The following is a 22,972-nucleotide window of genomic DNA, read 5'->3' as shown; positions in this document are numbered from 1 at the left end:
GCAGCATTCCTGGCACAAATGGCCTGCGTGTGTGCTGAAGTGGAAGGAAAGGGCTCTCAGGGGCACATTCTGTGGTCCAGGAGAACACAGAGCTGGCCTTGTCTCTAGCTATTGGCCATCTGTGTTCCCTGGAGCAACAGAACACCAGGTGCAGAGCCCCAACATGGGGTTGGAGCTTGGAAACCTGGCTGGAAACAGAAATGGAGCTACCCTGTTGGGTGGGGGACTTGGACAGGAGAGTAAAAAGGTTCCTGTTTCTGGTGGGTGGGGAGTCTGGGGGTAGGGGTCTGGGTTCTCTCAGATGGCCTGTAGAAGAAGGGAAGATGCTGCAGAGAGGAAAAAGCCCCCACAAGGGACCTATTTGATTTAGGGAATGAAGGAGGGAGAAGAAAAGAAAGAAGAAGAGGGGGAAGGAAGCTGCTGACTACTTGTTCTGGGCTAGACGCCATGCCGGGCTTCAAGAAGAGGTACAAAACACTGCATGGCACCCAGCGCGTAGAAGTCCCTTGGTCAGTACAGCTGTTATCATTATGAGTGACATCACTGCTTAATTTTCACACCACCACCATAAGGCAGGTATTATTATACTATCTCCATTTTGTGGATGACAAAATTGAGGTTCAGAAAAGAGAAGCAATTGGTGCAGGGGGTTCAAAATTGAAACACAGCCTACCTGACTCCAACGCCTGTGTGTCCAAGCCCTGTGATAGGCAGAGATGTAGGTGTTCCACCAGTACCTGGCAAGGCAACAACTGGCGATGGTAAAGGGTCAGTATGGGGTGGAGTTGGGTGAGGGTAAGGGAGTTAGGGAGGGAAAGAAGCCCACTCCCTTGAAAAGTTCCCCAGGGCTGGGCTGCCGTGCAAAGCCACTCACCTGGAAGTATGGGATTAAGGGAGGCCAGAGGCAAGACTGTCCTGGCTGCCCCACAGGCTTAGAGCTAGGAGGCAGGTGCTGGGTGCCGGCAGGAACAGCAGCCTCTAGAAGAGAGAGAAGTAGCCTGGCACCTGGGGGAGCCGTACCTGGGATGGACAAAGGTGGGCACGGCTGCTGAGCCTGCAATGAGTAGGTGGTCCTGGATGCTTCGGCAGGTGTGGTGCGGCTTGGTTTCCAGCAATCGTGCTGGTGGGTGCTCAGCCAGTGACTGTATGTGTATATCTTTGTCATTGTTGTTGCCAATATTATGGTGATCACATTCTCTGACTTTTATACATTTAGGCTAAAGGAACCTGGAAAAACACATGAATCAAAATAAACCCTGATTCACCTTTCCAGGTCAGAGTTACAAGTGTCAAAACTCTCAGGTGAGATCTGCCCGTGACGTTCTGACCGCATGCCTCTCTGCAAGGAAAGTGCTATGTGTTGTTTTTTCCAGCAGTGGAAATACAAATGATTCACTCTGGAAACCATGGCTGTTTCGCTGATAACTAATTTGTTTGCTGATAAATGATTACCCAGGAGCCAGAATAGAGACCCAGAAGTCAAACTGCAAAAATTATTAAGTTCCCTCTGTATGCAGAATATTGTGCAACTTGGTTACGGGTACTACGATGGATATGAGTGTGTAGACCTTGTACAATAGAGCTTATAGGCTAATGGAAGACAGGAAGAAACAACAGGACCACATAAAACTGGAATGCAGATGGGATCTGTGCTACTTACACTAGCCATGGGATGATTAGAACAAGATAAGAGACGTGAGGAAGACTTCTTGAAGGAGGTGCTCAAGCCATGTTTTGGAAAAGAGAACTCAAGGTCTGGCAGGGAGAAAGGAGCAAGGTAACTAGGAGATGTCTTGGAGGAGAGCAAGGTGATGCTGAAACTGCCCTCACTGTTGGTTTTAATGTTGCTTTTGTCTTACTGGTCAATTCAGAGCATTCACGGTGCAAGAGAGATAGGGACATTTGATTTAAGAAATAGAGCAGAATCTCCTAAAATTAAGTCAGAATTTTTGACGGAGTAGAGGTCAGAGCTATGTTTTGGAAGTGTTTGGGAAATTGTTAGTTTTGTTCCCAGGATCTGATGCTTTTGTGGTTGAATATTCCATGTGAATGTTTTCTCTGCCCATGCAAATCGTAGGTCTCCCAGACAAATATCTCAGTGGTGCCAGCACTTCATTTTCCAAATGTAGCAGGATCTTTCTAATACTTCCTTTGTGGGGATCTGAAACTGTTGGAGGCTTGTAATCATATCTATATTTTAAAGAAAGGTTTTTAATCAACAGGCTATATGGAAATGTATTCAAAACTCTGTTAGTATTATGGTTGGATATTAATTTTGAAGTATTATATAGTTTTTTTCCTCCTGTATTTCTTTCTTAACCCTCTCACCTACTTCTTTTCTTTTTATTTTGTTTTTATTTATTTATTTTTTTTTGAGACAGAACCTCGCTGTGTTGCCCAGGCTGGAGTGCAGTGGCGCAATCTCCACTCACGGCAACCTCCATCTCCCAGGTTCAAGTGATTCTCTTGCCTCAGCCTCCCAAGTAGCTGGGATAACAGGCATGTGCCACTACACCCAGCTAATGTTTGTGTTTTCAGTAGAGACAGGGTTTTGCCGTGTTCGCCAGGCTGGTCTCGAATCCCTGACCTCAGGTGATCCCCCAGCCTCGGCCTGCCATAGTACTTCTTGCTTTTTTGAGCAATGTTAGTCTGTCCTCATTGCCTTACTGAAGGGACGGTCAACAGGGGTCAGAGATATAGAAGACCATTTTCCTGGCTTTTGAGTTTTTAAAGCCCTTGTGTGTGAAGGAAGGACTCTGACTTATACAAGAGATTTAGGAGAATATGTGGTGCTCCACTTGAAATTCCCTGTTCCTAGTCTCTGGGGACTTGCAGGGAGGGAGCTGGGTCACAGAGAAAGTAAGAACTGTATATTCATTAGGGAATTCTTGAATGTGGTATTGTGTGTCCTAGGTGAACCGGAATGGAACCCACTGATCAGCTTGTCTACGTTTCTGTAGACTAAGATTTGTACCTGCAACTGTCTCATGCTAAATGGTAAATATTTTTCTTCCAGTTGATTTGCCTGGGGTTCTCATTAACTTTCTAGAAGATTTTGGATAGAACTCTTGGATATTTAATGTCACAAGTTTTAGTTCTGATCTTGCCTTTTGGGCTCAACGTTGCATTCCCATAACTCTCCAAAATACTGAAAAACAATTAGTGGAATAACCCAAGTTTGCATGAAGAGTAAACACAGCAAAGAGTTGGAAAAACAGCATGTGGTGGGTCATGGCCAAATCTGCCCATGGAAAGCCCCCAAGTGGATGTGGGTAGAAAATTCTTAGATCCTGCAATGTAAGTGCAGATAAAGGGAAGTTGCTTAATATGGAGCACTGGCACAGAAAAAAAGAATGATTTTATGTAAACGTGCAGTAAGTACCTTAGAACCCCAAACCTGGGCATAGGCCTGGGGGATGTGGCTTATTGGGTTAAAGAAAGATTGTCTGAAACGGTGATATACATCATGCTGGGGGCTGGCATGCCCTTTCTGGGGGGAGAGGAGCCTTTGTTCTGGGCTTCTGGGGCCTCGTAGATTCCTCGTCCTGAGAGCGGCTGCCAACAGCCACCAGGTATGTCCAGTTTAGGAACAAAAGGGGAACTCTGGCAGGCTGGCTGCTATGCTGTATTTGTGGTCATTATTATTATTATTATTATTATTTTTGAGATGTAGTTTTGCTCTTATTGCCCAGGCTGGAGTGAAGTGGTGCAATCTCAGCTCGTCTCAACCTCTGCCTTCAGGGTTCAAGTGATTCACCTGCCTCAGCATCCTTAGTACCTGGGATTACAGGCATGCGCCACCACGCCCCTCTAATTTTGTAGTATTAGTAGAGACGAGGTGTCTCCATGTTGGTCAGGCTGGTCTCAAACTCCCAATCTCAAGTGATCTGCCCACCTCGGCCTCCCAAAGTGCTGGGATTATAGGTGTGAGCCACCATGCCTGGCCTTGTGGTCATTATTTTTAAATACTGTAGCATAAGTAATGGACTATGTGTGTAAACCAATTAATCCTAATCTGCTTTTACTCTTTAGGGTTGATTAATTAGTGGATAACACAAACAAGTGAACTCTAGTCCGTGTCAACAACTGAGTTTCCTTTATTTGCACACAAAAGTGTTAAAAGTAATTGTTGATTTGGCAAACCAGCAGATTTTTTTGTTTGGTTAGGAGTAATCTAATAGGACTAATTGTCTTGTATGAGTAAGGGATAAAAATGATCAAGCCCAATAATTATGCCATCTGTGTAGGGCTAGGGGTCTAGAGCCCACTGGTGTGACATCTCCAAGGATAAGACCACTCTCCCCTTGCCCCCCACCGCCTAACCATAGGAAACTGGTCTTTGTGTTTGCTTCAAAAACCTGTCTCCAACATTTGCAGGCTGGGGCAAGAGTGCAAATGGAGACCCACATAGCATATGTTTAAATATCTAAAAGCTATAAATCCAGCCAAGAAACCATAATATAGAACATATTCTATCCTCTTGCTTTGAAAAATATATATTCAAAGGGACCTAGAATATCAAGTTTGGATGTAGAATTATTGGACTTCTGCTTGTCCATCTGCTTGTCCCAGTGTCTCCTTTCTCTGTCTGCTCCTTTCTCTGTCTTGTTCCATCTGCTTGTCCCAGTGTCTCCTTTCTCTGTCTGCTCCCAGCTTCATCCCTCATCCCATATTAAAGACACCCCAGTCTGCATAGCCCATTCTTTATAAATGGCTGCCTGGTGGCCTAGGGATGAGGACAGCCATGAGACAGATGACCTCAGGACTCAGACCCCCTGAAGAGGCCTGAAGTGGGTTCAGGGCCCTTGGGATCCTGGGCACAAAAGAGTGGTTTGGGTGGCGTATGGGCTTCCACCAGTGATGAGTCACAGGTGCAGACACATTCCCTGGGCCCTGTAACTCATCACTTGTGGAAAGAGGGTGCCTAGGAGGGGGCAGAAAGAGACCCTTTAAAGGACAGAGCCCAGGACAGCAACCCCTTCTTGCCTGGGCATTTCTGCTGTTTTTTGTCTGGGGGAGCCAGAGGTTGCAAGGAGAGAGAGACAGAGAGAGAGAGAGAGAGAGAGAGGGAGAGAGAGAGAGAGAGCGAGCAAAAACCTCTTAGCAAGGTTTTTAAAGATTAGTATAATCTGGTATGTAACAAAGATCCCTGCATTTGATGAAATGTGGTCTGAGCTGAGACTTGCATTTATTGCAACAGCTCCACTTGGTAGCAAGCTAATCGGGGTGGGGACCCACAGTCTCTACTTGTGTCCAACCACAGGAGGTGACTGATTTTTTTAGGGAGAGATCATAACTTACTGATGCAGAACCAAGCATGCCTCAAGAGTTCTGTTTGCGCCTGTTCACCACCTCACTGGACTTGACACATGGTGAATGATTAGTTGGGTGTAGTAAGAGCGTCTGTTTCTTCTTGCACATTTGAAAATGAAGTTCTCAAGTGGGTAGTGTAAAGTCACGAATCTAATTCATAGCCCCTCTCTCTCAGTCCACCATGCACCCTTCAGCAAGCACTCTCTTCCCACTGGTCTTTGAGCCTCATTCAGCCCCAGCTGGTGAGTTGAGGAAATACGCCTAGGTGAATGTGAGCTCTGATAATCGAAGGGCTTTCAGAGAACCACAACAAGCCAGGAAAACCACCACATTTTCCATGGAGGCAGCAGGGAAAGGGAGGAGGATGGGTCTGAGTGTCTGCTAGATTCTAGACTCAACTTTGTGAGAATTTACCAGTGAATTTGTACAAATCTCTTTCTTCTTTCTCAGTTTCTCTGTCTAAAATGATGAGTGTGAATTAAATGGCCTAAAGTCCCTTCTAGTGCCAAAATTCTTGGGTTATTTGGCTCTCATTGGCGATAGTGCCTTCTAACGTAAGCAAATGTAAAATTCCCTCTTCCCCATTCAGCACAAACTTCATTCTCAAAGCACAATGGGGAGCCTGTATCCTGGAGGGCCCTAAGAAAGGAGCCAAGTTCATTTGCTGTGAGTAGACAGGGACAGGAGTCCTTCTACCAATCTCTGTGTGGCTGGCCCAGACCGCCTGCTCAGCCAGGCAGTGCTCCTGTAAGAGCAGAATAATTTTCATTCCCCTCACATTAGTTTAAGCAAGCATTCACTTTTGTGTCTGCATGTCAGTTGATACTCAGCGGATTGCATGGTTTACAGCTGGATTGATATCATTTAAATCTGGAACTCTTTTCCTCTGGCCTCAATAGCCCGAACAACTTCTATGCCTTTCCTCAGCTCCCTCCCTTTTCAGAGTTCAAAGAGAACTCAGTGAGAGGGAAGTTGCTGGAGCAAGCTTTCCCCAGCTGTAATGTTCTTTCAGACGTCAAGGCTGTTCCCTGTTCTTAGAGGTTGTTCCAGATCGTAGATAGTCACTATGCCCGGAGGTAAATACAGCTGGGGCAGCAGCCAGAGGGAATGATCCTCCAGCTGCCTGCTGCTGTCCTTAAGCGTGGCTGTCACGAGAGGCACAAGTCTGTGGGGGAGACTGAGTGCCTAAATTGTGGGAAGAAAGATAAAATTCCTCAGCCTTGCTTATGTCCTAAATTGGTAGTCTGACTTGGTGAGCTATAGATTATGAGGAGGTTGCTTTGCAGACTATGAGGAGTCACCGAGCAGCTCTTCAGTGGCAGAGGTGTGCCCGGTATTGTGGTGTCCCCTTCTCTTCCAGGGGCTCGTCCCACCTTCCTCTGTTTCTCGTGTCCACATTGGTTCTCCTGCCTGACGCTCTCTCCCTCCCTCTCATGCCTGGGTCAGCTCAGGCCCCACAAGTGTTTCTCATCATGATACCTTTCTTCCTTGGAAGCCACCCCTAAGTTCCTGCTTCCTGCCTGTGAGTATGCTAGGGTGCTGCCAGCAGGACCGTGGGGGTGGAGACACCTGATACCTCTCACCTGAAGATAAGAGGTGAGCAGGCAAAACGCCTGAGTCTGTCTGTTCTGCTGTAGCAAAATACCTGAGACTATATTGGGATAAATTTTTTTTTTTTTTTTTGCTTTTGAATAAAATGTTTGTGTAGTATCAATAAAAGATGGCCCTGTAGTGATTTGTCTTTGGTGGAGGGGAGGAACTGTCAGGAGAGAAAGATTGTGTTTCAGAAGAAAATTATAGTATTATATTAACCTTGGATTCCTGGGTGGCCAAGTGTTCACCCATGGTATGAAGCTGCCCACAACGCCCCTCCTCAGTATGAAGCAGCCAAAAAGATTGGTGGCCAGATTCCTCATGATGGAGAACTGTACTGGTCTGTTTTCACGCTGCTGATAAAGACATACCTAAGACTGGGCAACTTACAAAAGAAAGAGGTTTAATGGACTTACAGTTCCACATGGCTGGGAGGCCTCACACTCATGGCAGAAGGCAAGGAGGAGCAAGTCATGTCATACATGGATAGCAGCGGGCAAAGACAGAGAACTTGTGCAGGGGAACTCCTCTTTATAAAACCATCAGATCTCATGAGGCTTATTCACTATTACAAGAACAGCACAGGAAAGACTGGCCCCCATGATTCAGTTACTTCCCATAGGTCCCTTCCACAACATGTTTTTTTTAATTAATTTTATTTAAATATTATAAAATATATTTTTTAATATTATTTATTTATTAATTTTTATATTTTTTTATTATTTATTTTATTTATATTTATATAAATTTAATTATTTTAATTATATTTTTATTATATATATATTTAATTATTTTTTTATTCTATATTTATATTTATTTTTTTATTTTTTATTATATAATATATATTATTAATTTTATATTAATATTTTTTTTTTTATATGATTATATTAATATAATTTATTATATTATATTAATTATTAATTATTAATATATTATTATTTATTTAATATATAATTATTAATATTATATTTTATTATTATATTTTATTGGAATTCAAGATGAGATTTGGGTGGAGACATAGCCAAACCAATATCATTCTGCACCTGATCCCTCCCAAATCTCACGTCCTCACATTTCAAAACCAATCATGTCTTTCTAGCACTACCCCAGAGTCTTAACTCAGTTCAGCATTAACTCCAAAGTCCATAGTCCAAAGTCTCATTTGAGACAAGGCAAGTCCCTTCCACTTATGAGCCTATAAAATCAAAAGCAAGTTAGTTACTTCCTAGACACAATAGGGGTACAGGCATTGGGTAAGTAAAGCCATTCCAAATGGGAGAAATTGGCCAAAACAAAGGGGCTACAAGTCCCGTAGAATTCTGAAATCCAGCAGGGCAGTCGAAGCTTAAAGTTTCAAAATGATCTCCTTTGACTCCATGTCTCACATCCAGGTCATACTGATGCAAGAGGTGGGTTCCCATGGCCTTGGGCAGCTCCACCCCTGGGGCTTTGTGGGGTACAGCCTCCCTCCTCGTTGCCTTCATGGGCTGGCATTGAGTGTCTGCAGCTTTTCCCAGCACATGATGCAAACTGTCAGTGGATCTACCATTCTTGGGTCTGGAGGATGGTGGCCCTCTTCTCACAGCTCCACTAGGCAGTGCCCCAGTAGGGACTCTGTGCAGGGACTCTAACCCCACATTTCCCTTCTATACTGCCCTAGCAGAGGTTCTCCATAAGGGCCCCAACCTTGCAGCAAACTACTGCCTGGGAATCCAGACATTTCCATACATCTTCTGAAATCTAGGCAGAAGTTCCCAAACCTCTATTTTTGACTTCTGTGCATTTGCAGGCTCAACACCACATGGAAGTTGCCAAGGCTTGGGGCTTGCACCCTCCAAAGCCATGGCCCGAACTGTACTTTGGCCCCTTTTAGTCACGGTTGGAGCAACTGGGACACAGGCACCAAGTCCCTGGAATGCACACAGCAGAAAGACCCTGGGCCCAGCCCGTGAAACCATTTTTTCCTCATAAACCTCCAGGTCTGTGATGGGAGGGGCTGCTGCAAAGGTCTCTAACATGCCTTGGAGACATTTTCCCCATTGCTGTGGGGATTAACATTCGGCTCCTTGTTACTTATGCAAATTTCTGTAGCTGGCTTGACTTTCTTCTCAGAAAATGGAATTCTCTTTTCTATCACATTATTAGGCTGCAAATTTTCCAAACTTTTATGCTCTGCTTCCCTTATAAAACTGAATGCCTTTAACGGTACCCAAGTCACCTCTTGAAAACTTTGCTGCTTAGAAATTTCTTCCATCGGGTACCCTAAATCATCTCTCTCAAGTTTAAAGTTCCACAAATCTCTAGGGCAGGGGCAAAATGCCTCCAGTCTCTTTGTTAAAACATAACAAGAGTCACCTTTGCTCCAATTCCCAACAAGTTCCTCATCTCCATCTGAGACTACCTCAGCCTGGATTTCATTGTCCATATCATCAGCATTTTGGTCAAAGCCATTCAACAAGTCTCTAGGGAGTTTCAAACTTTCCTATATTTTCCTGTCTTCTTCTCCAAACTGTGCCAACCTCTGCCAAAGTCGCTTCCATATTTTTTCAAAGTCGCTTCCATATTTTTGGGTATCTTTTCAACAGCTCCCCACTCTATTGGTACCAATTTTCCGTATTAGTCCGTTCTGACACTGCAGCTAAAACATACCAGAGACTGAGCAATTTACAAAAGAAAGAGGCTTAATGGACTTACAGTTCCACATGACTGGGGAGGCCTCATGATCATGGCAGAAGGCAAGGAGGAGCAAGTCATGTCTTACATGGATGGCAGCAGGCAAAGAAAGAGAACTTACGCAGGGAAACTCCTCTTTATATACCCATCAGATTTCATGAGACTTATTCACTATCATGAGAGCAGCACGGGAAAGACTTGTCTTCATGATTCAATTATATCCCACTGGGTCCCTCCCATAACATGTGGGAATTCAAGATGAGAGGTGGGAACACAGCCAAACCATATCAAGGAGTGATAAATAGAAAGGGGGGTGGAGGACTAAAACCAGCCCAATTGTCCCATAGAATTGATGTTTCTGGTTTCTTTGAATAAACATAGAAATTGATTCTCCCACTCTTAAAACTTCAGAAAGTTACATTTGTCTTATCTGAGTTTCTTTCTCAGGAAACCAACAATTAGCCCTCCCAGATAGTGGCAAGGAACTAAAACTTACCAGATCTTGGTATCTGGACATTGAGACACCAGAGCCCCTCACCTATCATGACTGCCTAACTGGCCACCTGCTTCCTTAACCCTCTTGAATTCCTATTTTCCCACACATGGCTTCATTTCTTCCCTGCTATATAAATTCTTCATTTTAGTCAGTGGGGGAAATGGATTTGAGACTGGTCTCCCATCTCCTGGGCTGTAGCACCGAATTAAAGCCTTGTTCCCTGGCAATACTCTTTGTCTCAGTGATTGGCTTTTTGTGTGGCAAGCAGCAGGACCTAGACTGAACGTCTGGCATTTTGGTAACAGACATGGGTATATTATGTGATGCTGAGGTTTAGGGTATGATTGATCCCATCAGCCAGGTAGTTAGCATAGTACCCAATGGTTAGTTTTTCAACCGTTGTGGCCTCCCTTCCTTCTCCCACTAGTAGGCCTCAGTGTCTATTGTTGCCATCTTTGTGTCCATGAGTACCCAATGTTTAGCTCCCACTTACAAGTGAGGACATCAGTGTTTGGTTCTCTATTCCTGCATTCATTGGCTTAGGATGATGGACTCCAGTTGTATCCGTGTTGCTGTAAAGGACATAATTTCATTCTTTTTAATAGTTGTACAAATATCACTTACAATTTGTAAACGAAGAAAATGGGCTGGGTGTGATGGCTCACACCTGTAATCCCAGCACTCTGGGAGCCCAACGCAGGAGGATTGCTTCAGCCCAGAAGTTTGAGACCAGTCTGGGCAACATAGTGAGACCCCATCTCTAAAATAAATAAATAAATAAATAAACAAATAATGATTCCATACTCTATCATGACAATTTAACTTAGCTAGGTCATGTTACACTAAACATGGACAATTTTAAGGGTTATCTTGTATAACATTACTCACTAGCAGTTGATGCAGATGGAGAATATTTAGCTGAAAGACTTAAAAATGCTTTATTCCTGGCTACTCAAATTGTGGTTCATGGATCAACAGCATCGGCATCACTTGAGAGCTTGCTAAAGTGCAGACTCTCAGATCCTACTCAGACCTGATAAATCAAAATCTGCCACCTAACCAGATTCCCCACGTGATTTGTAGGCATATTGAAGTTTGAAAAGCAAAGTGGCCACCCATCAGAATGACCTGATATATTTTAAAATCTAGTTACCTGGGTTCCATTCCCAAAGTCTGTTTCACCAAGTTTGGAGCAGACCCCAGTGGACTATGTATTTTTAAAAAATATTCCCCAAAACAGACAAGTTTGGGAACCATCACTCTAGCCAATCATCTCTATTCTGCTGATGAAGAAAATGAGGCACAGTGTGGTGAAATGATCTCATCAAATTAACAGCAGATTAAAATCCAGGCCGGGCACAGTGGAAGATCACTTGAGCCTAGGAGTTTGAGACCAGCCTGAGCAACATGGCAAGACCCCCATCTCTTAAAAAAACAAAAACAAAAAACAAAAAAAAAACAAACCAGGCATGGTGATGCACACCTGTAGTCCCAGCTACTTGGGAGGCTGAGGTGGGAAGATTGCTTGAGTCCAGCACATTGAGGCTGCACTGAGACATGGTCGTATCACTGCACTCCAGCCTGGGTGACAGAGCAAGACCGTCTCAAAAAAAAAAATAATAATAAAATAAAATACTATAAAATACAGATCCCCTGACTACTAGACCAATTTAGCCTATGCGCATGCACACACACACACACACACACACAATTATCTTATTACATATAGTTGAAATGACTGTGCTTGTGGAATTTGTTCCAAGAAACAGAAGAGATTTTGCTTGACACAAAACTGAAGCTTGGCAGCAATATGAAGAAATTTGAGGACTTGAGACTGGTTCTCAAGAAGTGTTCATTCAATGGGGCAAAGAAGATACTGGACGATCCAATAAATAAAAACAAATGTAAGGAAAGGAACTCATGAATGCATTTGCCACTCCACACTCGTCTGTGTTGGAATTGTTTCCTTCCCTACAATCCCACAGAATTTTGTTTCTGTTTCCCTGGTGGGACTACTTCCAAATTCTTTATGTGTTGAGCTTTGTGCCTGGCCTATGAATAACAAAGTACCAAACTTTCTTAAAGATCTTTAGTGCCAGCCTGTCAGTGCTTTGCAATAGCATTTGAGGAATGAAATGCCAGGGAGAGGATGGAGTGGTATTCACATAGTCATGTGATTACTTATTGCTCAATATGTATGCTTTGGACTAAATGTTTATGCCCTCCCCCAGAATTTATATTTTGAAGTCCTAATTCCCAATGTGATAATATTTGCACTTGGGGCCTTTGGGAGGCACTTAGGTTTAGATTAGGTCATGAGAGATGGGGCCCATATGATGAGCTTCATGCCCTTGTAAGAAGAGACCAGAGCCCCCTCTCTCTGCCATGTGAGGGCTCTGCAAGAAGGCAGCTATCTGCAAACCAGGAAGAGGGTCCTCACCAGACAATGAATCTGTTGGCACCCCCTTAGGCTTCTCAGCCTCCAGAATGGTGAGAAATAAATGTTTGTTGTTTAAGCCACTAAGTCAGTGGTATTTTGTTATAGCAGTCCAAACAGACTAAGATAATGTACATTACATTGAACTAAGTGGTGAGTAGAATACCAAGCTTATAAAACTCAGTCCCACCCTAAGGATATGCCAGTGGGTGGGGGGAGGGGGGGGGGGGAGGGGACGGAGAGGGGGAGGAGGGGGAGGGGGAAGGGGAGAGAGAGGGAGAGGGCGGAGGGGGTAGGGGGAAGGCAGGAGTAGCTTGGACATGGCGGGCTGTAGGTCCCGAGCCCTGCCCCGTGGGGGGGCGACTGAGGCCCAGCAAGAATTCGAGCACGGCCCCGGCAGGCCAGAAGTGCTGGGGGACCTGGCACTCCCTCCACAGATGCTGGCCCGGGTGCTAAGCCCCTCATTGCCTGGGCTGGTGGCACTAGCCGGCTCCAAGTGCACGCCAGCCGAGCTCATGCCCACCCGGAACTCGTGCTGACCAGTGAGCACAGCGTGTAGCCCCAGTTTCTGCCCATGCCTCTCCCTCCACACCTCCCCGCAAGCAGAGGGAGCCAACTCTGGCCTCGGCCAGCTCAGAGAGGGGCTCCCACAGTGCAGTGGCAGGCTGAAAGGCTCCTCAAGCGCCGCCAGAGTGGATCCTGAGGTGGAGGAGGCGTTGAGCTAGCGAGGGCTGCCAGCACACTGTCACCTCTCACTAGTAGGCAGATGATTCATGGTCTCTTAAAAATATATTCAAGATTACAAGACAAGCCAGGTGCAGTGGCTCACGCCTGTAATTCCAGCACTTTGGGAGGCTGAGGCTGGTGGATCACAAGGTCAGAAGATTGAGACCATCCTGGCTAACATGGTGAAACCCCGTATCTACTAAAAATACGAAAAAAAATTAGCCGGGCATGGTGGCGAGTGCCTGTAGTCCCAGCTAGGGAGGCTGAGGCGGGAGAATGGTGTGAACCCGGGAGGCAGAGTTTGCAGTGAGCCGAGATCACGCCACTGCACTCCAGCCTGGGCGACAGAGCAAGACTCCCTCTCAAAAAACAAAAAAAGATTACAAGGCAGCATATAACGAGAACCATTTGAAGGATATACACACAAGTAAGTTTCCCAACCTATAAAACTCTTTTTATTTTTATTATTATTATTTTTTAAGAAGGAGTCTCTCTCTGTCCCCTAGGCTGGAGTGCAGTGGCGTGATCTTGGCTCACTGCAACCTCGGGCTCCCGGGTTCAAGCAATTCTCCAGCCTCAGCCTTCTGAGTAGCTGGGATTACAGGCACCCGCCACCCTGTCCAGCTAATATTTGTGTTTTTAGCAGGGACGGGGTTTCACCATGTTGGTCAGGCTGGTCTCAGGTGATCCACCCACCTGATCCTCCCAAAGTGCTGGGATTACAGGCGTGAGCCACTGCACCTGGCTCAAAACCCTTTTTATAACAAATAATTTCAAATGGTCTCTTAATTTTTCTGAACTGGAATTCATGAATAATATAGTTAACTTACACATGAACGATATAACTCCTCAAAATCAGTGTAATAAATTCCTTAACTCTGATATAAAAAAAGAAATAAAATGATTTATAACAAAAAAATGTCTGAGGTCAGTAGTTCGAGACGAGCCTGACCAACGTGGAGAAACCCCATCTCTACTAAAAATACAAAATTAGCTGGGCATGGTGGCTCATGCCTGTAATTCCAGCTACTCAGGAGGCTGAGGCACGAGAATCGCTTGAACCCGGGAGGCGGAGGTTATGGTAGGCCGAGATCACACCATTGCACTCCAGCCTGGACAACAAGAGCAAGACTCTATCTCAAAAAAAAAAAAAAAAAAGGAAACCCAAATAATGTGTTTCAACGTATAAATGCTCAGGCACATTTACACCGAAAACCACAATAAAGTAGTCAGATACAAAACTGCTGTTATTGGGACAGCTACAAATGCAAACTAATAGAGATATATTGTCCTGGAGATTGCACTGGGAGCAGCGTGACTGTGGATAATGTGTGTTTCCAAAGCAGTGACTAAAGGTAAAGTTCCGAACAAAGCACTCTTTTCCCTGAATTTTCACAGAAATTGAGTTCCTAGAAAACGCGTTATGTATTAAAACTGCAAACAATACTTTGGGTATGAAAAGGGGGGTTGGGTGCAGTGCCTCATGCCTGTAATCCCAGCACTTTAGGAGGCCTAGAAGGGCAGATCACTTGAGGTCAGGAGTTTGAGACTAGCCTGGTGACCAACATGGTGAAGCTCCACCTCTACTGAAAATACAATAATTAGCTGGATGTGGTGGTGGGCACCTGTGATCCCAGCTACTAAGGAGGTTGAGGCAGGCGAATCACTTGAACTGGGGAGGCGGAGGTTGCAGTGAGCCGAGATCATGCCACTGCACTCTAGCCTGGGTGACAGAGCACACTCCACCTCAAAAACAAACAAAAAACTTCGTGTGTAAACAGGAATTAGATTCCCGGCTCACATAATTAAAAATAGGTTTTTCACCCACCAGACTGCCTGGCAGCTCTTTAGAAAGTTGTGTGACGTATGAACCAATTCTTCCCTATATGAGACTGTACTGTACATCGCAGGCTGTCCAGCATCGACCCCACTCGTGGATGCTAGTAGTCCTCATGCCCACCACTCAACACTATGACAGCCAAAAACATCCCCTCTGCATTTCCAAAGCCCCTGTCAGGGTAGCAAGACTCCCACTGAGAGACCCTAGTAGAGATGGTAAGTGGAGGCAGAGCAGCACCTCTTACACTTCCATGTGCCCTTGAATGCCCCCACGGATCTCGGTAACATGCAGATTCAGGATGTCTGGGGCAGAGCCTGAGAATCTGCATTTCTACCAGCTGTTCTCGGACCCAGGCTGGTGAGATCAGAGGAAGAAGAAGTCACCTTGGGTTTAGGTAGCAAAGACTTCACAGAAAAGAAGGGAACATAAACAAGGTTTTGAAGAATACGTGGAGGTGGAGCTGATGACATCCCACGAGGTGCAGACTGCTGGGAGGCAAGCACACTGGACCAGCAGAGAGGGATCCGTAGCAAACTGTGCCCAAAGTGAGCAAACAGCCTTGAGCCAACAGCAACAGCACTGCTGGGCACGGAGGGTAAAAATAACAACTCCCTACTGGGGTCGAGTCTGCCAGACCCTGGCGAAGTTCATTTCTTTCAATAAATCCAGCAGCTTCCCCTTTGATAAATACTGTCACGGCTGGAACATGTGATGCTAACAAAATATGGTTTTAATTTGGGGCCCACTGCACTCATGGTTAACTACTGCGTGTGTGTATACACAAGCAGACTCACAGCGGGCCAAGTTAATATGCCTAGGCTGAGAATGGCTAAACCCATGAGGATTCAGTTATACAGATTTTGCTGCTCTGAAAAGCAACCTAATCACCATCATCAATTCTAATGCTCTAAGACTTCTTAGGAACATGGAAGCTTTTAAAGTTCAGCCATTTTGTGTTTGCATCCAGTGCAGACGCAGGGGCACATTTGTCTTCCTGATATTTTATGCCTACTTTATTGTCATATGTTGTCTGCCATTCAGAAGATAACATGCTGTTTTAATCAACAGCTCAACACTGCATTAAAACTTGATGGTCCATAGCTTTTTAGCAAAGGGAGGTGAGGGGTAGGAAATGAGAATCAGAATTTAGCAACAGACCGAGGCTTGTTTTGGTGGGATTCATTCCTGGGAACACAGAAACTCTCAGAGTTTTTGTTAGTCCGTGTGTGTCAGTTTTGCAGCAGCCCAGGGAATGAAGGAAACTGGCTAAACAAGTTTCAGTTTGGCCTCTGCGGTGGACGCTGCTGGTAACTGGACCTCCAGGCCATCATGAATAATGAAGAAGTCTGCTTCTTCAAGAATGCAGGTCACAGCAACTGCACCAAGGCAATTGCCCAGCAAACCAAAGATTACAGCACCTGGCCAGTAATCTTATGGGGGAAACAAACAAAGTGGGAATGCAGTGAGCAGCAGGTGTCCTCAGGGCAGTAGGAGGGCAGAGAAGGTGAAGAAGCAAGGTGGGTAGTGGGAGTGGGAACCCACCCGAATGTCCCCAGTGCAGGATGCAGAACAGTTGGCCCTTCCAGAGACCAGCTCCTCAGGAGAGTGAAACTCAGGGAAGGGAGCTGGTCGTTTCATGAAACAAACAAGGATCAGAATAATTTCCTGGAAGGACTAGAGATTTATCACATGGGGAATAGCAATATGAAGGGAGCTGCAGGAATTCTTCCTTCCAGGAGGCACCTGCCCTGTTGCATTTTGAAATTTGTTAAAATGTGTTTCTATTTTATTAATATTTATTCGTAGGGACAGAGAAAGCCTGAGATCCTGTGAGCAGTGACTTCCCAGTTAGTCACTGGTCAGCTAGAGGCTATCTAAGGTGGAAAAACTTGGTGCTAATACTTAAATTTTGCATACCCATGCTTGTTTTTTGTGGCAAAAGTGAAGCCTGTTTATTGGAGAAAAATGTAAGTCCCTAAAAAGTGCAGACATTGTTTAAAAATCAGGGAGAGTCCTCCCAGTTATGAGGGGAAGTCCTTCTTTAGGCTACTCAAAACTTCAAATTAGAAGGTGCTTAGGAGCAACCAATGAGGACTGAGTGAATTAGGGATTCCCAAGGTATTTTCCACTGGTCTCTAGGGTCCTCTATGTTTTCTCTGGTATTCTGGAAGGAGAGATAAAAGGCAATTCTCCCTACCCTAAAAGCTGTTAGTTGATCTGGAGCCATGGGGGATGCTGGTCAGATGCTGCCTAAGCTGAGTGAACATTCAGGGCATGGCTGCACTTGGCACTGGCTTCTTTTTTCCTTGGATTGCTTCCTCACTAATGGAAAGAATTGAGAGAAGGGCCTGGCAATTTTATCTGGAAAAATAATTCAGATTTCTAATGCTATAGAGATTATGTACCATTAGAAAGGGCAGGGGAAAGGAGGATTTGTTCCTGCGTATTCATTCCGGTGTTGAAATTCTCTAGGGACAAGAGGTCAGTGGGCGTTGAACCCAAACCAAATTTAGCAAGTGGAATAAGCCTCTAATTGGAGGCCTGGATTCCACATTAAAAGCTATTCTCCACCTGATACCTTTTAAAGATACCGCTGCAGTGTGTAAATTTCATGGATTTCACTCACTGCAGGTCCCCACGCATGCTAACCATGAAGCAGTGATACCGCACAGCACCTGCTTCCAGCAGCCTGGAGCCAAGGGGCAAAACGGAAAGAGTCAGCATTTCTCTTTTAGGTTCTCTGCTTCTCCAATGTGTAAGCTTTTAACCCCCACTATGCATCTTCGTTCCATTCTCCTCCAGGACCCATTTTAGTAAGCTTCTGTTGTTTCTCCCCCAGGATATCTCTAACAAAGAGCCAAGATATTTATCAAGAGAACTTCTCCCACTCTCCTCTCAGTCCTTGGGGATCTGAAGAAATGATACTCCTTGGACTGTGGGGTGGAGCATGTGAGTCACACCTGGACCAATCATTTTATCCTATTTCATGACCACATGACCAATTCAGGGATGGGAACATGACCCAGGTAGAACCCATGAGAGGCTGTGAGATCTTTCCAGGTACTTCCAGGAAAGAGGGTCTCCCTTTTCCCTCTATAATGTGCGCCAGAGAAGATGTGTGGCTGTGGCCACAGGAAGCTGGGATTAATTGTAACAATGCAATTGGCAGATCTCAAAGCTGAGAACAAAAAAGCAGAAAAACCTGTGTTCTAATAACACTATATATGAACCCTAAATCCAGCTATGCCTGGAGTCAATCTTACCATGGAATTTTAACCTAAGCTGGTTGATAAATTATCTTTTCACTTAAGGCAAAATCATGGCAGATTTTCTGCCACTTGGCAAGAAGAAGACAGATACACCCAAGAAGCTCCTGTTCTTTCTCATTAACCCATATTAAAACCCACTTTCAGGAAAGGATTCTCCATTCTAAATTATGAATAACTGACAATGCTTCAAAGTATGACTCTTTCAAGAAAGTTTTCAGCTTTCAGGATTTGTTCAGCAAATACTGAGCCCCTTCTGATGCAAATAGACATGGCAGTGTATGCTAGGAGGAGAGTGTAGCCAAGTTTTCCCATCAAACTCAGTATTTCAGTGCCTAATTTTGGCCATTCAGATAAGTTCTAGCTTCTAGTAATAGCCAAGTAAATTATATCTAACTAACACTTTTGCCAAAGACAATGGTAAATTCTGGACCCAAAGCACAATGAAAACAACAAAACCTGTTTGAAGGTCCTTGAAACCAGCCAGCGTGGTTTGGTTCTGCAGACAAAAACTGAAGAAGACATGACCCTTGAAAAAGGAAATCACATATGGCGAGATACACATTTATCAGGTTTTCCTTCGATAGGACTATCGATTTCCTGCAGTGGACAGAGGTAGAGCTCAGCAGAAACTGGCAGTTCTACTGAGCTTTCTAAAGTTAGAGGTTAGAATTTGGGGCGTCCACAGTAGCAGGAGATTGGGAAGGAGGGAATCTCACAAAGGAGGGAGTCTCAGATTGGGGTGCTCCAAATCTGTGTACAAACTTCCCTGACTCCTAAACTGTGCCTCAGGGTGAGGTTCAAGGAGCTGAGGGGAAAATAACAGCTGGAAGACTAAAAAGAGGTGTTGTCTTGTGTTGAGCAGATGGTGCTTAGGGTTTAGTTCTCACCAAGTTAGAGGGCTCTGGAGAACACCTAAGGCTTTCCACTGAGACCACACAAGGAGTAATGATTACTCACCAGGACTAAAGCCTATGCCCTAGGACTAAAGGCAAAACCAAAATAGGCCCACCCTGACAAAGCCTAAAACCAACTCTTCATATCCACATTATGCAATATAGTAACCTCTAGGCACACATGGCATTTCAAATTTAATTAAAACTAAGTAAAATTTAAAATGTAGTTCCTCAGTCACACTAGCCACATTTCAAATGTTCATAGACACATATGGTTAATGGCTATTATACTGGACTGCACAGACTGTAGAATATTTCTATCATCATGGAAGTTCTATTGAATGGCATTGCTCCATAGGATCAAGAAACTATGCTAGTAATTGAACTGCTTGCTAGAACAAATGTCAAATTTTTTCTAAGAAAGATAGCAGACTCCAAAGTCTTTTTAGTATTATCCAAAATGCTCAGCATACAATTTTTAAAAATTACTAATTGTTCAAAGAATCAGGAAAATGTAACCTACGGTGAAGATAAACAATAAGCGATAAACATAGACTCACAAGTGACCCAGATGTTAGAATTACAAAAGACTTAATAACTATAATAAATAAGTTAAAGAGTCTATAGGAGGCTCGGCACGGTGGTTCACACCTGTAATCTCAGCACTTTGGGAGGCTGAGGCGGGCGGATCACGAGGTCAGGAGATCGAGACCATCCTGGCTAGCACGGTGAAACCCCGTCTCTACTAAAAATACAAAAAATTAGCTGGGCGTGGTGGCGGGCGCCTGTAGTCCCAGCTACTCAGGAGGCTGAGCCAGGAGAATGGTGTGAACCCAGGAGGCGGAGCTTGCAGTGAGCTGAGATCGTGCCACTGCACTCCAGCCTGGGCAAGAGAGCGAGACTCCGTCTCAAAAAAAAAAAAAAAAAAAGAGTCTATAGGAAAATATATCTGTAGTAAGTGAAGAGATGGAAAATTTTAAGAGAGCTATGGAAACTTTAAAAAAGAACTGAATGGAAATCCTGAAACTGAAAGATACAATATCTGACATTGAAAAATGCATTAGTTTGGAATTAACAGCATAATGAACACAACATAAGAAATCAGTGAGGGCGGATGCAGTGGCTCACACCTGTAATTTCAGCACTTTGGGAGGCCGAGGTGGGCAGATCACTTGAGGTCAGGATTTCAAGACCAGCCTGGCCAACATGGTGAAACTCTGTCTCTATCAAAAATATAAAAATTGGCCAGGCGTGGTGGTGGGCACCTGTAATACCAGTTACTTGTGAGGCTGAGGCAGGAGAATTGCTTGAGCCAAGTAGGCAGAAGTTGCGGTATGCCAAGATCATGCCACTGCACTCCAGCCTGGGTGACAGAGCAAGACTCTGTCTCAAAAAAACAAAAACAAAAACAAAAAACATAATAAATAAATATATAAGAAATCATCAGTGAAGTTGAAGACAAGCCAATGGATATTATTTAATCAGAGTGAAAAAAAAGATTAGAGTAAGAAGAAGAATAGGGCCTAAAAATCCTGTGGGATAATACCAAGCAATCTCACATACGTATATTTAGAGCTCCAGAAAGAGAGGAGAAAGAGAATGAAGTAGAAAAAGTATTTGAAGAAATATTGGCTGGAAAGCCAGGCCCAGTGGCTCACACCTATAATCTCAGCACTTTGGGAAGCCAAGATGGAAGGATTGCTTGACCCCAGGAGTTTGAGACCAGCCTGGACAATATAGCGAGACCCAGTCTCTACACAAAAATTAAAAATTAGCCGGGCATGGTGGTACATACATGTAGTCCCACCTACTCAGGAGACTGAGGCAGGAGGATCACTTGAGCCCAGGAGGTCAAGGCTGCAGTGAGCTGTGATTGTACCACTGCACTCCAGCCTGGGTGATAAGTGAGGCGCTGTCTCAAAAAAAAAGAAATATTGGCTGGAAAATCTTCCAATTTGATCAAAAACAGTAACCTCAGCAAACTCCCAATGGAATTATTTCAGCCGTTTAGATGTCTCTGACCCAAAACCCAGCCCCACCCACTCACTGACAAGATACAAGGTAATACACGGACCAAGAATTTCTGCAAGGATAATAGGGCCTGAGATGAGGGTACAGATATTCAGAGGCAGTGCTGACACTGAAAAAATTCCACAGCTTTCTTCTCAGAATCTTGCTGACTCCAGAAAACAAGTCTAGAGTATATTTTTCCTACTGAAGGATCTGACAGTCCTCCTTCAGGCCATCCTGAGACAGGCTTCATAGTATTTTGAAAGTATTAGGCTGATTTGAGTTTAGCTTCAATTCTATTTAAAGGGAAAGGTATATTTAGATAGAGAATAGATTTCTGGGAGCTAGAGAAAATGAGGCAAAAGAGAGCTAGAGTAAAGCTAACCCAAAGCATAGATAGCCCCTTATCAAGAATCAGGTTGAGTGGAATGAAGAAAAAGTTGGCAGGATTTACCCTGGCAATGATGCACACATTCTTGGTGGGGGCCCTTAGTTACATGGGTCAGGAACTAATAAGTCCCTGTGGCACTTTTGATGCTTTCTGTGGCAAGTAACAACAACAACAACAATCACCACAATCATAACAACTTATCAAACTGACTTAAACATAAAGAAATTTGTTATTTCACAAAACTGAAATTTTAGGACTAAACTCAGGACTTTTAAGTTGCACCTTGAATGGCTAAACAAAGTGTTGAGTTGCATCCTTGGATGGCTGAACAAATCCAGAGCTGGTTGATTTCAGAAGCTTAATGATGCCAACATGGACCCTTGCTCTTTCCTTCCCTTTTCCGCTCTTCTTGTCAAAGGTTTCACCTTAAGGTCAGTTCCCTTCAAGTGTCAAGTATACATGTGCATACCTGGTCATATCTAGCAGGAGAAAGAGAAAGCAAGAAAACTCTTCCCTTGATCAAGGAGTGTAAGTCCTTCGCTTTAGTCTGATTTAACCAAATTAAGTTGTACCTATAAGGAAAAAGGTAATTTGTCTCAGGTAGTAGCAATGAGATTTTAAAACTGATACTGGTTGGGTACCTTCAAGTCTGTGTTTCTACACAGTTTCCTAACATGGGCCTTTGATATTAGGGAGATTCTGGAGTTACATATCTTGATAATTTAGGAGTAAATCCCCCTAGCAACAGTTTATTATGCCTTAATTTATTTCGTGTTGCTAAAGAGCAAATGATGAACCCATTGAGTTGCTATTGAAGCTTTGATTTGAATTTAGTAATTCTTGAATGCCTGTATCATGGGACTTTCTCTGATATTAGACAATCTTCCAGTTCCTCAAATGAGGCATGTTCTAATAGGCAGCAACTGGTGTGTTTGAGACCATTTGTAAGTATTTCAGGTGATAGATAATAATACACATAGTGCCAATGATAGAGTCAATCCAGTCACAGAACCACCCAGAAAATATTGAGGGCTCTAACAAAAGGAGCAACAAAATCCAAAACAATAATAACAAAACAAAATGAAAGAGAGAAGACTGAATTTGATGAATTAAAAATTATGAGGAGATTTTTGGTTGGAAATATTCAGATGGCAGTAACTTATGTGACTAAGCCATCCTGCTGCATAGTGAAACCAGTTTGCTAAGTACCTTTTGTTTTGTTTTGTTTGAGACAATGTCATACTCTGTCACCCAGACTGGAGTGCAGTGGTGCCACTGTGGTTTACTGCAGTCTCAATTTCTCAAGCTCAAGCGATCCTCCTGCCTTAGCC

General features: G+C 44.1%; 1 long non-coding RNA gene across 1 annotated transcript in view; it reads left to right on the top strand.

Annotated features, from left to right (window-relative positions):
• Positions 1 to 1,495: 1,495 nt before the first annotated feature.
• Positions 1,496 to 22,972, top strand: part of LOC126952335 (uncharacterized) — a 43,600-nt gene continuing 22,123 nt past the window's right edge. The window contains exon 1 of the long non-coding RNA XR_007724852.1: positions 1,496 to 1,777. This is a non-coding gene — a long non-coding RNA (uncharacterized LOC126952335). The remainder of the gene's footprint in view (positions 1,778 to 22,972) is intronic.

Source organism: Macaca thibetana, chromosome 4, assembly GCF_024542745.1.
Source record: "Macaca thibetana thibetana isolate TM-01 chromosome 4, ASM2454274v1, whole genome shotgun sequence".
In the NCBI taxonomy this organism is placed as follows: Eukaryota; Metazoa; Chordata; class Mammalia; order Primates; family Cercopithecidae; genus Macaca; species Macaca thibetana.
The sequence above is the reverse complement of the archived record's forward strand: the minus strand, read 5'-3'. Positions and strand labels throughout refer to the sequence as shown.